A 17,570-nucleotide genomic window follows, 5' to 3' on the forward strand; every position below is an offset into this window, starting at 1 on the left:
GACGAAGACTGCAGATGAGTACGCTGGTGGACGAGAAGGAAACACGCGATAATTCCGAGGGACGAGAAGCCGGAACGGAAGGCTGCTCGAGCAGACTGGAAGTTGGGTTCGGGTGAGACCTATTCGGGATGGCAGAGATCACCCAAGTAAGTGGATTCGGAGCGGAAGACCCGGACCGAGGCGGGACTGAAACGGAGCAGAAGTCCCGGACGAAAAAGTCAACTCTGTTGACTTTAGGGGTCCGGGGCGCCCGGAGCTGACCGGGGCGCCCGGACTAGTAAAGTTGACCAGATCGAGATTTATCTCGATCTGAACGTTGGGGGATAAGTTTTATCCCCCCAGGGCGCCCGGAACCCTTCCAGGCGCCCAGACCAAGGTTATAAGTATAGCCTTGGTCCAGAAGCTTTTCAATGAACTCTGAATTGTAATTCCAAACACTTGTGCGCTTCTGTTCTAGTTTAGCTTCTGTTTTCTGCGTTATTGCTATACAAGGCTTCTCCGCCTGAAGGAGATTGATAGTGGACTTAATCTTCCTTGGATTAACAACCACATCGGTTGTAACCAAGTAAACCTTTTGTGCCTCGCTTTTTCTTTATGCTTTTAATTTATGAGCTTACTTTATATATGGAAGTGCTAGTTTAAAAAGTTCGAGGAGGGTTTGTCTTTTTGTGTTTGCAGGATATCCAATCCCCTCTTCCAGCCGGCCCAACGGTCCTACAGATTCATCAAATCCTCACATGCCTTTTCAACATTATGATGGAGTGAAGATAAATTATCTTTCTCTATATGGCCCAGAAAGCACATGCTTTTCCATTTCGAACTTTCTTGCAATTATCAAATTCATCAATAGTAAATATAGTTTGATTTTAGTATCTTGATGGTTGGTTGAAGATAAAACATGGAAAGCAATATACTTTATCTTTAACTGGTAAATATTCCAACCAAGGAAATTGTTCATACCAAGTAGACTGAAATTTTCATGGTTTTATTTAATGGATATTCTTGAAGAATATGTTGATATACCTTCAAATTCAAATAAGCTCGACGAATCTCTTCTCATTGGTTAGGATGATATTCCCAAATTTGTTGACATAATCCTAAATCACACTCTAAAGAATTGAGATCAACCTTTTAAGTTTCTATATTTTTTAATCTTTTATGAGGAGTTTTAGATGGAAAATCATTGTTATCTGATCTTGTTGATGGGGCTATAGAAGTAGTTGAATCAAGTTCATTTACTCTCTTCCTTTGAAAAAACTTATTAATCGTAACGATTTTTTTTATTTGAAATTTTACGAATGAAAAAATCAAATTATTTTAAATAAGTGAATAATAATTAATAACAATATTAAACACGTAAATAATAACAACATCATAAAAAACACCATGCTTTTAATCATTTCATCAAATATTAAATCAATAATAAAGAATTTCAACTTCAACTATTTAACTATTTAAACACTTTAATTTTTAAAATCATAACTTGTAAGATTTTATTGAAATGTCTAAAATTAGACATTTCAATAGAGGAAAACTAAAAAACTTAAGAAATCTAATAAAAAAAAGAGAAAAACAAATAAAATCAAGTAATTTAGTAAAATTATGAACTTTACCATTCGAAAGAAGCTATGAATCATATCAATGTAAGAGATCTATAGGTTACTTCAATGTCATGGGCCCACGGTAGCTAAATAGGATCATTGAATATTGATGGATCATGGATACCAATTAACAATTACAATATAATATTAGCATGTCACGTCAGCATGTGTGTGTGCATATATTATAGGCGAAAAAAATTTATGGTGGACCATGTAAATTGAAAAGCAACCTTCAAGAATTCAAGTTAAATTTCAAGTGCAACTGTGCAAGTCTGCAACTCTAAACAAGGTCACAAGGATGGGGAGGGCCATGTAATATTAAAAAAATTTTCCTTACAAAATTTATGAATTTGGTCTTTCGGTATTTATTTCCGTGTTCTTCTCGCCTCATTCATGAAGGTTCAAGATATAAATTTGTTCAATGTTCATAGAATCATAGTGGAGTAGAACCGTAGAAATGAATATAAAAATTAGAAACATAAAAAAAATTACTTTTTCTTTTTCTCTTCTTAATTTTAAGGGTTTCAAAACCCTAAGACTAAAGTCTAAGGAGTAACAAGTAGAAAGAAAGTGCACCTTACTCTTGAATTGGGCTTGAGAATATTCTTGTCGCACTCGCACGAGACCTCCACACAACATTCAGTGATTCCGCAGGCTACGAAGACACCTGAGCCACTGAGCAATTGAAGTGAGTAGACTCTCGTGGCATGCCACCGACTCTAATAGTATTACTAATAATGTTTACACGTGGACTAGGGGGTTGTGGTCCCCCCGGTCCATATGTAAATCCACCTCTAATAGTATTACTAATAATGTTTACACGTGGACTAGGGGGGTGTGGTCCCCCCGATCCATGTGTAAATCTGCCTCTAATTGGGTCAAATAATAAAGGTGAGAAAGAATAAAGACTGTTGTTGCAAATATTATAACTTATGAGAAGTTGGTGTAGCAAATAAGAGATGGAAACAGTGGTACCAGATCGAGGACATTTCTTGATTTAGAAAGAGGGAGAATCTTTATTCAATATGATGGGAATTGATCTTAAATTCTCTATTGTTAACCATCTGTAAATTGATGGACAAACTGAAAGGATAAACCATTTATTTGAAGAGTACTTGCAGCACTTTGTTATAACAAGTCAAAAAAAATGACTAGAGTTATTAGACAATGCATAATTCAATTACAATTTACACAAGTTCTCAACCACCGAGAGGAATCCCTATGAGACAGTGTTGGAGGTGTTAGAGTGTATACTAAAAGCCTAGCTTTTGGTATAAACATTTATCTAGAAATAAGAATCACATTGGTCAAATGTCTACATTTATGATAAATGTAGTTGTTCAATTAATTTATATTGTAGATAACATGGTGTGTGGTGTCACACACAGAAGATCATGTTATCAGTACCTTATAAATTATAAACAGTAGCTCACGACCATAATGGAAAGGAACAAACCATTGGAAGGTCGTAGTGTAATTAGGTATTAGTTTATCTTAACTATATAATTACACTAGTACACTTAGAGTGTATTGAGTAGGACCATTAGAGGTCGTTTCTTTTATACTGACTTTATAAAGAAACAAAGACCTCAGTTATTATGGAAGTGTGTGCTCTTAATCCTAATATAATAACAAGCACATATATTTGATATTTATTTCTTTAATTTATCAATGGGTGAGATTTAGTTCGATGAATCAATAAGCCCGATAAGTTGGGAAATGATATCACTTATAGTGTGTGTTGTTGATTATAGAAGGAAGCGTGTCCTAGTGATCTAGGTTGAGAATGTCCCCAAGTGGAGCTCATAAGGATTGTCATGTTAAACCCTGCAGGTGGACTTAGTCCGACATGACGATGAAGTTGAGTGGTACTACTCTTGGAGCTAGATATTAATTAAGTGAGTTGTCAGTAACTTACTTAATTAGTGGACATTTGTTATGTTAAACACACGGAGACTAACACACTCATAATAAGAAGGAGCCCAAAATGTAATTTGGGATTGGTGCGGTAGTTCAATAATAGTTCTTTAGTGGAATGAATTATTATTGATGAAATTAAGTTGTGTGTCGGGGCGAACACGGGATGCTTAATTTCATCGGGAGACCAAAACCAATTCCTCCTCTCGGTCCCTATCGTAGCCTCTAGTATATAGAGATTTATACCCACCGCATACCCACCTTCTTACCCATCCAATGGGGCCGGCCAAGCTAGCTTGGAACCCAAGCTAGGGCCGCCAAGTCCAAGTGGATGAGCCATGTAAAGGCCACCCTTCTTACTACTACCACTAGAATATTAAAAAGAATTTTTATTAAAATTATTTCTTATGTGGATATCATGATTTTAAAAGAGAGTTTAAAAATAAAAAATTTCCTTTTATAACTTTCTACAAAAGATTAAGAGAAGAGATTAATCTCTTTCCTTATTTGTAGATTAAAAGGATGGTTTTAATTTTTGGTAAAAACTTTCCTTATTTGTAAATCATCTACATGTTTAAAAGAGAGTTTAAATTTTGAAATCTTTTCTTATTTGTTGATTAAAGGAGGATTTTAAATTTTAAGAAAACTTTCAATTTTAATCATGTTCATGATTTAAAAGAGAGTTTAAAATTAAATATTCTCTTTTATAAGTTTCAACAAAAGATTAAGAAAAGATTTGATATCTTTCCTTATTTGTAGATTAAAAGAGATTTTAATTTTTAGAGATAACTTTCTTTTTATCCACATGTTTAAAAGAAATATTTTAATTTATAAAATTTCCTTTTTATTAACCACCATGAAGGGAAAAATTATTTGAGAAATTTTTATAAATTTCCGAAAGCAAATTAGGAAGTTTTAATTCTTGTGTGAATTAAAATTTCCTTGATTTGTGGAATGGTGTTGCCGGCCATTGTATTTGTATGTAAAAAGGAAATTATTTTTAATTAAATAAAATTTTCTTTTTCATGGCAAAATAATTAAGGAAGTTTTTAATTAAATTTCCTTATTTGCCAAGACCAAGGATTATAAAAGAGGGGGTAGAGAAGGCTTTATGGTGAACAACTCTATTCTATTCTTCCTCTCTTTTCCTCCTTGGTGGCCGGCCCTAGCTTCTTTCTCTTCTCTTCTTCTTGTGGCCGGCGGCAATCCCTCTTGGAGCTCTTGATGGTGGCCGGTTCTAGCTAGGAGAAGAAAGAGAGAAATGAGGTTTTGTTTCTTGCATCCCTTGGATCTTGGTGGTGGTGGCCGGACCTCTACTTCTCTTGGAGAATTTTGGTGGCCGAAACCTAGAAGGAAGAAGAAGGTGCTTGGTGGTTCTCATCTCGGAAGATCGTTGCCCACACAACGTCCGAGGTTAGAAGAGGAATACGGTAGAAGATCAAGAGGTCTTTCTAGAAGGTATAACTAGTATTTTTCCTTTCCGCATCATACTAGTTATTTTTTGAAATAATACCAAATACAAGAGGCTTACGATGCTAGTGTTTCGAATTTGTTTTCGATATAGTGTTCTTTTGTTTTTCTTTTCCTTGTGATTTGATTGTTCTTTTCGGTTAACCTAAAGTTATTTTAGGAAATTAAATATTAGCTTTCCATAAAAGGTTTTGTCTAGTCGGTGGTGGTTGCTCCCATATCCAAGAAGGTCATGTGCCTCGCCACGTCAGTACTGGGAACCAATTATGGAAATTAATGTTTAATGGAATTAATAACTTAAGGTGATTTGGGTCGAACGTGTTAAGTTCCGCAGGAGATCCAAGTCTAAACCTAAAAGAACATATAGATTAAGTTTTGGATCAAAAGTGTTAAGTTCCGCAGGCGATCCAAAATTTAATTTAAAAGAACACATGGTAGCTAGGAAAAGGTTCAGACCTTTGTATAAAATTTTTGTACAATGGAATCTCTAGGTTTTCCGAGTAGTAACCAACAGGAGGAGTAGCCAATAACTCTTACGGAGGTAGCCAAGTAAAAATCTGGGGGGAAATATCCTATAACATATAAATATACAAGGAAAAAGCAAGAGTTGTTTGAGGAATCCCAAGACAGCTAGGATTTTTTATTAGAGATAAAGTCTTGCTAAAACTTATTCCTCAAATTTGGAAGAGAATCAGTAGTAAGAGTATTCATAGAGGATTAATTTTCAAGTATGATGGACATTTCAAGATTGTGGAGAAGGTTAGTAATTTGGCGCATAGGTTGAATTTACTTGAAAGGCTTAAAGTTCAACCTACGTCCCTTGTAAATTTCTTTAAGGAGTTCCATGCAAATGAAACAGATTCATCAAGAAATAGTGCCAAGAGAGCTCCATCGATTGTGAGAAAATAATTTGTAGATGATATTAAAGAAATCTTGGACCACAGAACTTTCAAAATGAACAAGAAAAATAGAAGAACAGAATTATCGATTCTTTGTAAAGGAAAATTTAAATCGGAGGCTATTTGGAAAAGAGATGTTATACTTTGACAATTTGAAAAGTAAATTAAAATATACATGCAAAAACGTTCCATGAGGACATCGAGTTTTTCTAGTGGCCTAAGCTTGTTAGCCCCCTAACTTGATAGAAAGGTTGGACATATGCAGCATGATGAATAGAACAGTAAGGGATTGTTTCTCGTAAATCCACGGAGCTTGGAACACTAAGGATTTGTTTCTCCTAAATCCGCCAAACCAAGCTTAGGTCAAGGGGTGCACGCTGGCCTTTGATAGGGTGCAAGCCGTTTGTACATGTGAGATGTCAGTTGATCGAACTGTACAATGCTTTAAAAAGGGATGTATGTGCAAATTCTGCAGTCCACTTTATAATTGCAAATATAAAAGGTTACATAAACAAGTGTGACATTTGATGGAGCAAATGAATCTAAATGAGATTTCGGGATTAAAATAAACGTTTGCCACAGGATATTAAAATAAAGGTGCTTTAAAAAAACTTGCGCATCCAGGGAATCGAACCCTGGTCAGTACCGTGGGAGGGTACTATGATACCACTACACCAGATGCGCTTGTTATTATAATCTAACACAATAATAATATATACACTATTAATTTAAACTGTTTCATAACCAATAAATATTATGTAATAATATAATAGGTTAAATTTAATTACATCTATAATTGTGATGTTAACCCTTTTTTTTATCATTATTTAGTACTCGATAAACAGCTGGGATCCTTACGGATCATAGGATCCCTTTACGTATATTAGTAGGAATTAATGGTCTCAACTTATAAAATAGATAAGGACTATCAATTTTTATCAATACATATAAATAGAACATTTCCTAATCGATAAAATATAGACCAAAGGATCCGACCTCCTCGACAGAAATGCATTTCTAAAACTAATGTATTCATTATTTAAATAATACTATAAATTTAATTGAAGATTATCATATCATTCTGCATGATGCACTTGAAGATTGTACTTAATGCTCTGTTTACCTAGTGGGGTGGATCATGGATGGATTAAACAAACCTAGAGACATGGAAAGGGAAAGGAATCCATAACCTACTATGTTTGTTTACCTTGATCGAGGACAGAGTCGTACCTGTCTTTGACGGGGCCCGAAGCGAAAATAAAAAGTGACCCTTTTGTTGATAAATAATTGTAATGTTCAGTTTGCAAATAATAAATACACAAAACACACAAATAAACCAAAAATAATGTATTACATCAATAAAAAGTTAATAAATATTTGAAATAATTACATAAACACTACTCGTCTAACTGTTTTAGAGGCAAAAATATTTATTAAATCTGCATAATCTAATTGCCGGACTATTTCTTTCTCAATCGATAACATTGCTAGTCCATTTAGTCTATCCTGTGACATTGTTGATCGAAGATAATTCTTGATTAACTTCAACTTCGAGAAACTTATTTCTGCCGATGCAAATGTTACTGGTATGGTTAACAAAATCTTATAGGCAATGTAAATATTTGGGAATAAACCATTTAGTTTTGCCAGACATTGTAGCATATCAATTGCTCTTTTTTCATTTGTTAAATAGCATCTCACGACCATCAACTCTGAACACAACTCATCACCATTAATGTCTGAACGTCCATCGTGACTCAAAAATTGTTGAAGCTCCATACAAGACTTCATTAAGCTAGTTAAAGGCTCACTCTTCAACTTCTCCAAATTCAATAAAAACCCAAAAATCTCTTGATATTGTTTAAATTGTTCAAATCGAACTTGAAGAGAAGATCGAGCTTGATCAATTATAAATAGAAAATATTCAACTCTAAAAGACTCTTCACCTGATCGTGTCACATTATCATTGTCACTTTCATCAAATTGTTTCTTTCTTCGAATGATGCGTTTTTCTTGAAATTTAGGTTCAATCCCCATTTCACTTGCCATTTGTTTAGCTTCATTCATGGAACTAGCAAACCCTTCTTCTCTGAACTCATCAAGAAATTGATCAAGTCCTTGTAACAAATTGATCGCAATATCAATATCCATATCTTCAGATTGAATAAACTTACTCACGGTATTTATTGCTCGTAACAAGTTATACCAGATTACTATTCCAAGCAAGAACTCAAAACTCTCAAGATCATATAGGGCTAAGGTCTCAGCATCACTCTTTGTTTTAGAATCTTCAGCAACTTCTGCCAAGTCAAGTAAAGCATCTCTTATATGTACAATTTGCTCCTTTATGGCTTTTACACTTTCAACATGACTTTCCCAACGGGTATGTGACAATGGCTTAACAGTCAAACCAGGCACCTTATCTTTAAAAATTTTCCATCTCTTTGTAGAGGAAGAAAACAATGTGTAGATGCGTTGCACCACTCCAAAGAAAACTTGGCTTTAGGACAACATTCCACTATATCAACTAAGGCCAAATTAAGACTATGACAACCACACGGTGTATAAAAAGCTCTAGGATTTATTTCAAGTAATCTTTTTTGTACACCTTTGTGTCTTCCACTCATGTTAGATCCGTTGTCATACCCTTGTCCTCTTATGTCATCAATGTCAAGCCCAACTCTAGTTAACACATTCATAAGTTCACTTGATAACTCAAGACCTGATGTGTCATCCACCTTCAAAAACTCAACCCAATATTCTTCTACTTTTGGTGTGTCTGTTGAATCATCCAAGCATCGTAGCACTAGAGACATTTGTTCTTGATGACTCGCATCTGGAGTACAATCAAGTATTACTGAAAAATATTTTGCATGTTTAACTTTTGCAATGATTGACCTTTTCACTTCATTTGCCAAAGTTTCTATCAATTCATTCTGAATTTTGGAACTAAAATATATATATTGAGATTCCCTTGCTTCACAACGTCGAACATGCTCTTCCATCACTGGATCAAACTCAGCAACCATTTCTATCATTTGCAAAAATAGCCCATTATTCTCGACATAAAGTTTCTCATCATCCCCTCGAAAGGCCAAATTATTTTTAGCAAGTGCTTTCACAATGGAGATTATTCTTGTTAACACTTGCCTCCAATGTTGTCTTTCTTTGTTGATTTGAAGTTGCATACTGTAATCAATTGTTTGATTTTTTTTCAGCCTCTTTTCTGATTCAACCCAAGCAATCATGCAGTCCATATGATCACTACTAGCTTCATGTTGTTTAAGACTTCTATGCATATTACGCCAGTCTTTGTATCCATCATTAGCTAAATTCCCCACTCTACTCATCATTTGTTCAGTCTTGAACAACTTGCAACAAAAGCAAAATATTTTATCCAATTAAATAGAATATACAAGCCATCTTCTATCTATTGTTTGCCCATTTGTCATTACCCGTGTATAATGCGATGAATCAAAATGTCTATTGTTACTATCCTTGGGAAACAAAAAATCATTCACTCTTTTTGGACCCATTTCTATTAAGTAATCTCTCAATTTTTGACTGATGTTATTCCAATTTTCAGGATCCTGCAAATTCAGAGTTGAATCTAATTTTTCATGTTGAGAGTCTTCTTCTAAGTTTTCATTCGACTCGATCAAATTGGCAGCCTCAACCAATTCCTCATTTTCATTGTGACTTTGTTCTTCAATCACCAAATTATCCCCCAACTCCTCTCTTTCTATTCTGCTACTTCTCCTAAAATATTTGTTAATATCACCGGCTTGACTTTGAATTAATGCCTCCTCTCTTTGTTTCATTTTTCTCTTTTGAGCTCCAGACATATATTTAGGAGGCATTTTTAATATTCTTTTATTATACCTGCAAGGTATTAAAATTAAATATTAACTCAATAATTCTCTACATTCAAGAGTAACAATATATTATGTTTGATTTTTTTGGATAGTTTTCTGATAAAAAATTGATTAAACCAAATGACATTTAATAAGAAGAGGCCGCTACAATTAACTGACAATGTATATAAGAATACTATTAGACTAATTTCAAATTTTCAATAAATAAGAAACCACATTATCTTACAATTTACATAATATATTTATATAAGCTAATTGCATATTCAAAAGATTTGATCACCTAACTGATTTTCTAATAGGTGATATATACAAACAACGTAACAAAGTAAAAGACGTAGCATGGAAAATCATCAAAAATGAAAAGGAGTCTAACATTTTCTAGAAAATCATCAAAGTAAACTAATTGCTGGTTCAATTATGAATTAACAAGCCTGAAACTAGAACTGATAAAAGAAAAAAAAATCTGTGAAAATGATAGCACAAAAAGTAAAGCAGAGATCAAGAACTGATAAAAGAACAATGGAGAAAAGAAATACCATCCAATGACCTAACTAACCTTTTTCTGTGAACTAATAAAAGAAATATCATCCAATTATCCAATACAAAAGTAAAGCAGAGAAAGTCTAAAGAAAGATTAAAATTTAAACATTTAAACTTAATATTCAGACAATGATGCACAAAAATAAAATCTTACCAAATTGTCTAATGTAATGTCGAAATCCTACTGCTGAGTCCAATATTCAAACTAAACTCTTTCTTTGCTTTCTGCAAGTTGAAGCGCAAGAAAGAACTTTGTTGTAGATAAAGTGCCTGAGAGGTGATAAAAATGAAAAAAACTAATCGATTAAATATGAACTGAAATTGAGCTCTTATCTTCACCAAAAAATATGCCCTGAACAAAAGGCCAATGCATGCTTCCACAATTCATACTAGACATAACATAGTAATTTGATTTGACATTAGCTGAAAACATTCTAGAGAATCGTTCAATGTACTCACGGCATATGAAGATTGAGAAAAAAAAATTGGAGGCTTTCCTAAATCTCGAGATACAACAAAATAAAAGCTTTATCGACCAAAAAGAGGGGGGAAATCATTGTCGTCATTCCAGATCTAAAAGAGCAAAGCAACGAAAAAAAGAATAGGAGAGTTCGGAGGAGGAACCTGATGCAAAAAACAAAAAAAAAGCCAACGGAGATCGTCGCTCCAGGGCACAAATTCGACTCGACTCGACACGACGCAGTAGGGAAGAGAGGCCGGGAGAAAACTGAAAAGGGTTTAGCCTTTTACCATTGTGTTTTTGTATAATAAAAAAAAATTTTTTTGGGCCCCTTCCTGGGCCGGGCCTGAGGCGGTCGCCTCTCTCGCCTCGTGAAAGGTCCGACCCTGATCGAGGAAAGTGGATAAAATCAATCACTTAAACTGTTTACTTAGATAAATAGAAAGAAAATAAAATTATTTATTGACCAAAATACCCTATCCTTCTCAAATATTTTAAATTAATATTTATTTTATCTTGATAATTAAAATATTCTTCCAGGTGTGACATATATTTTAAATTAATATTTATTTTATATTGATAATTAAAAATTATTACTAATCAAAATAAATTCTACAATTTAAATTTATCAATATTATTTTTAAAAATAATATTTATTACAACTCAACACAAACCCAAAAAATATTATTGTCAACTAAAATATTAAACTACAAAAAGTATCAATAATAAATTTTAATTGCAAATAATTTACAATCACTAGTAAATAGTTGTCAAACAATTTAAATTTATCAATGTTATTTTTAAAAATAATATTTATTACAACTCAAGACAAACCCAAAAAAATATTATTGTTAAATAAAATATTAAACTACAAAAAGTATCAACAATAAATTTTACTTGCAAATAATTTACAATCACTATTAAATAATTGTCAAACAAAATATAAATAAAAAATTGTCAACCACCAATATTACTTGAAAATAATCTACAAGTACGATAAAATCGCCAACTAAAATATTAAACTACAAAGTTTGTACTTCCTTATACTAAAATAAGTAGCTCACTTTTTTGTATTTATATTCTAGAGCTTTACAAAATTGTGGCTATCATGTTGACATAGCCGATCAAAATCAGAAAGAGAATATCATCTTTAAAAATTCCAACCTCTTCTCTGGTAGGCATCCCATGAATAGCATCATATTCTCCTTGTTCTCTCCTAGAAATAAATACGCAACAAGTATATTTTTATCTGGAACACCAGCACAAATTAGAGCTTTGTAGAGTTTCTCATTCACATTTTGTATGCGAAATGACCTATTTTCAATCACTGAAGTTGAACGATCAATTGCGGCAACAACTTCCTTGACATTAATGTCGATGACTGCATTTTGCTTATTGTCATATGAATCAATAGATGCAAGCTTTCGTTTCCTTGATCGATCGTCAAATGGTGGACTATCAGGGATCACTTCAAAATTCTCATATTCATCATCTAGTCCAAGGTCTCTTTGTTCTCCCTTTAAAGTAATTTCAACATTTCTTTCTGCAGCAGTAGAGGCTCTTTGACCATTTGCCCTATTGTGAGCAAACAACTCTAATAGCTTCTCATAACGAGGTACAGGGGTATATCTCCACTTCTTGATTGATGGATTAGTCTAGACAAAGTTAAACATAATTAGAAATAAATCAAACAAGCTATAGGTGAATTCGTGAAACAGAAGAAGCAAAAAACATATGCATGTCATATCTAATACTTTTTACAAAATATATAGATGCATGTCATACATATCTTATGTCATCGATCAGCAAACATAATTGGAAATACAGTGATTGACTAAAAATAAATTAATATTTACAATTAATACTTACATCAATAAGTTGCTTCCAAACTACCTCCTTGGCCTCAAATCTTCTACTTTCAACATGTCATTGAACTCCGCTTGCATTCTTAAACAAATCATAACATGAATTGAAATGATTTTTTAATGTTTTAATTATGTTCTTCAAATCATCCTTTGTCAATGGGATTTCAATCTTTTCACTACAAATGATAACCATATCTTTGTATGCAGTAGATGTGAAAGTGCCACCTATTCAGTTACCATTAACTTGTTGTTCTAACATAGCATCTATGAAAATTCTATCCATTTCTTCAGCTCACTTAATCACATCTCTCTTGACTTGTTCAATTGGTGCATCAATTCTTAATCAACACCTACATCAAATGTACACATGAACATGGGAAAAAAAATCAAATCTTATTCACAATTGTAAACATTCAAGTATACTAACACTGGTCTGACAAGCAAATTGTAGATATAAAAAAAAATAAAATCCAACAGATCAGCGTCTAATCTTTAGATTTATCAAAAAAAATATATTCAATCCATTACATTGTTCTAATCAAACATTCCAAGCATATAAAAAGTACAATAAAAGTGACTCATAAATCAAAACATTACTCTTTTGATAGTTTTCTAATAAATCAAAATAACCCTTCTTTAGTCAATATTGTAATCTAACCACATGACATTAGCTATGTTATCTCTAATCGTGCTTCCTTGCATCCAGTCATCTTCCTATCTTTCATTGTGACTCACTTCATCGTTAGAAGTTGACTCAATTCACGATCCACTTCATTAATTAATCTCTCATCTGGATCCACCCCCATTAAAAAATTATAAAGAATGCAACATGTTAAGATAATATCTGTTCGAATATCAACTTCATAATGAGGTTCTGTTCCACTAGCAATAATTGGAAATCTTTTTTAAAACCCTAAAAACTCTCTCGATTGCACCGCGAAGAGTTGTATGTCGGAGATTGAATAACTCTTTTGCATTTGTAGGGCCACATCTCGAATATTCTTTCAAATGATAACGAATTCCTCGATAAGAGGTAATCAAGTCCCTCTTCAACATAAACCCAGAGTCAACTAAATAATATTTACCTACCATCAAATTAAAGATATAAGTTAGTCATATTTACTTTCAAATATTATCTACTAATAAGCATTAATTGTAAACTATATACCATGAGAAATTATCAATTTATCATGTCTAGATAGACATTTTTTATGATTCGAGAATCAGATGCAGTTCCTTCCCATCCGGCTAGGAGATATATGAACTTCAAATCAGAGGAGCATCCAACCAACACATTGGTAGTTGGCCAATCCATTCTTCCTCTATATCGAGGTGTATCTACATCAGATACCTTAACACATATATGAGTTCCATCTAATGCACCAACATAATCCTGCAATTAAGAGACAATCGACATATGTGGCTACAAAGTATATTACAAAACTTTTGAAGTTCAAAATGATAAAAAAAAATACCTTAAAGTAAGGATAGAATCTGTTGCTACTCTCTATATGAGGAGGAATTTCAGATCCATCTGGTTGCTTTATAAATTCAGCATGAAGGCCAATAATAGCTTTCAAGACTTCATGAAAGTGATTACTAGTAGTCCTTGTACTACGACGAAAGAAAAAACTCAATTCTCATTTTTTGACATCATGACCGAGCAAATATAAAAATTTAGCAACCTTTTCTTCAACACTTGAATTCTTATTGCCTTTTACCCTATTGTTGTGTTTTAATATTTCACACAAGCGTCTAAAACCATCTAAATTCACCCTGAGAATACTATAACATGTGTCGCTAGAAGTCATAATATTGTGCAACAAAATACGCCGAACATTATCTTTTTGCTCATTACTCTCCGGTAAACCCTTTTCTACCTATTTTCTCATATCCTTTAAAATCATCCAAAAACCAACTATACAATTCCTATTTATAAAAATTTCATCATCCGAACTCTGATCTGAACTACCATCATTTTCATCATAATAATGATTAATATTTTGATCATCTTCTTCACCATTATTCCACTCCATCTTATTAAACCTGTACACAGAATAATAATAATAATATAGATTGCTGTAAAAAAAAATTAAAAGTGCTAAATTATTGTAAAATAAAAATTAATGACACCTTATAAAATTTTTAAAAACCTTCCTTTGCAGAATCGTGACACCAAGATTACATTCAATCAGATTTTTTTTTTTAAAAAAAAAAAAAACCTTCCTTTACAAAATCGAGACACTTGCATTCAAAGATCAAGACTTTTTTTGGATGAACTTTATCTTATGTGGGAATATTTAATATTTGCACTTTTGGTAAACCTAAAATATATCTATGCTTGTTTCAAAAATAACTCAGAAAGCATTCGTTGCCGATGACGAAGAAGGTTGAATGTGGCATAAAAAAAATTAAGAAGTGACATTCGTTGGTGAATGGATGAATAATGATGAATGTTCTAAGAAATCAAACAAAAAGTTAAGAAGGGGGAAACATGTTACCAGTATCACAAAACTCCGCCGTAGAACAGAGGACGCAGTCACACGTTGCCGAGGGAAGACAGGAGACTGCCGAAGAAAGACAAGATGCTGCTACAAATTGCCGAGGAAAGATAGAAACACTGTCGAGGGAGGAAAGATCGTAGTTGTTGCCACATATGGGTGATACACAAAGGCTGCTTCAAACGGAGAAAATGAGTTGGGGGAAGAGAAATGAAGAGTCATATACAAGTGTGTAATTTTGTCAAGAAGAAATGGTACATGCGTCATATGGTTTTCCATCCTTTGGTTTTCGCCCGATTTGGCGGTGATCGTTTTTTGCTTCAAATTCAACCATCGATGGATTGTGTTTTCTTTTTCTCCAAAAAATTTAATGAAGTAAACGGTGCAAAGTTTTCCACCGTGAAAAACTTTCCCTAATTTTTATTTCCGCTTCCGCATGTAAGCAGACTATAAAGGAACTAATTAACATTCATTTAGAGTCCTCATTTCTTATCCGACTTATCGTGCGCGCTCCTGCGGGTCAACCCAAAAATCAATTTTTACTTTTGACTAATATTAATATTACTATACATAAAATATATTTTAATTTTTAAAATAAAATTTAATTTAATTCTAGAAATTTATTAAATCTTAAATTAAGATCAATCTCAATCATTTAAAATTCTGAAGCGTTAGTTCAGTCGGGCGAAAACAAACTATGGAGATCTGTCGCCACGTTGAGGAATAACCGAGTTCGGTTGAGCGGAGGAGTACTTAGCTGAGCAACTAACTCGCTCGGCCCAGCAAATGGATCGCTGACGCATTCTTCGGGGAGATAGTACCGCTGACACAAGACATAGTTAACAGGCGAATCGTACGACAGAAGTTTTTACTGTCTTGTCAGGGATATGCATATCAAGTTAAGGCATGGTGTCAGAGACACTTTCTTGACATGCTCTTTCATAGGACAAATTGGATAACGTGTCCACGTCTCGAAAGAAATGCGCACATCACAATACTATATAAAGGGGGTCTATACATCGGCGGAAGTACGTATTATTTACCGTTTGTGCGTGTGCTACTTTTGTTTCGTCTTTTTCTTTTTGCTGGTGACTAATTTGAGCGTCGGAGGACCAATGCTGAGATTCTTTCCCTGACTCAATATTAATATTTCTTGTGTTTATAGAGTGAAATGAGGTGTACATCCAATCAACATAATAATTACATCTTAACATGTCCTTTCATAGGACAAATTGGAGAATGTGTCCACGTCTCGAAAGAAATGTTCACATCACAATACTATATAAAGGGGGGTCTATACATCGACGGAAATACGCATTATTCACTATTTGTGCTTGTGCTACTGTTGTTTCGTCTTCTTCTTTTTGTTGATGACTAATTTGAACGTCGGAGGACCAACGCTGAGATTCTTTCCCTGACTTAACATTAATATTTCTTGTATTTATAGAGTGAAATGAGATGTACATCTAATCAACATAATAATTACATCCTAACAAGTTATGTTCATAATTTTAAGATAGGATCATATCTGAATTTAAAAACTTCTTAATTTTGATATTTTTTACATCGACTCAATTGAGTTGACAATTTAAATTTATTTTTCCCGTACACTTATCGGACACGAGAATCGGACTGATAAAATTTCCCCATGATATATACCAAACAAAAAAACTATAGATATTCATTGCGTGTGAAAAAGTAGAGGTGACTCCTTTTAACCTGCGAATATAAGGAAACAAGTTAAAGGGTGCCAAGGCCACTTTATTAAAGCTTTAAAAGGTAGCGGTAATAATTAGAAAGAAAATTAAAAGATGATGTTTTTAAAGCTGCCTCCGTTTTTTGATCTGCCAAAAGAATGATCCTTCTTCTCTTGATTGTACGCAACTCAACTTTGTTTTTTTTTCAATAAAAAAAATTTGACTGAAACAATATACTTTCCTGATTTTTTTCCCAAAAATTTCTTAAATAATTTTTATAAATATTTTCCAGAATAAATCAGTCAAACTCAGATTTCTTGTCGTTCTTTTTTTTAAAAAAAAAATTAAAGGCCCAAAAATGCCCCACTCCCTCTTTAAAATTCCCACCATTTCTGATCTTCCAGCAATGCTATCGAACCAGACGATGCGGCTGCTCGTTGGCTACGATCCGTTGGATTCGGATCTTAGAAAATTGGACGGAGACGATGTGTCCTCCCTCTCCCTCTCTTTCAGGGAGATAGCCCTTGACGTTCGCGGTAGAGCCGACGGCGGTGAGGTTCAGGTCCACGACGGAGTGATCACCTCTCCTCCGGACGATTCCTTTCAATTCTTGTGTGCTGCTGGCGATAACTGTTTGGCCGATGACGTCTTCCTCGGCTGGAAGCTCATCTCTCTCGACCCTCGCCCGCTGCTGCCTTGGAAGCCCCTCGCGGAGCATTGCCGTCCCCAATCAGGCATCGCGGCG

The 17,570-nt window shown here is 33.8% G+C and overlaps 1 non-coding gene across 1 annotated transcript; it reads right to left on the minus strand.

The window, feature by feature from the left end:
* Window positions 1–6,500: 6,500 nt before the first annotated feature.
* TRNAG-CCC lies at window positions 6,501–6,571 on the minus strand. Its single transcript has one exon. It is a non-coding gene; the product is annotated as a tRNA-Gly (tRNA).
* Window positions 6,572–17,570: the final 10,999 nt, after the last annotated feature.

The sequence above is a fragment of the Zingiber officinale genome, chromosome 6A (genome assembly GCF_018446385.1).
Source record: "Zingiber officinale cultivar Zhangliang chromosome 6A, Zo_v1.1, whole genome shotgun sequence".
NCBI lineage: Eukaryota > Viridiplantae > Streptophyta > Magnoliopsida > Zingiberales > Zingiberaceae > Zingiber > Zingiber officinale.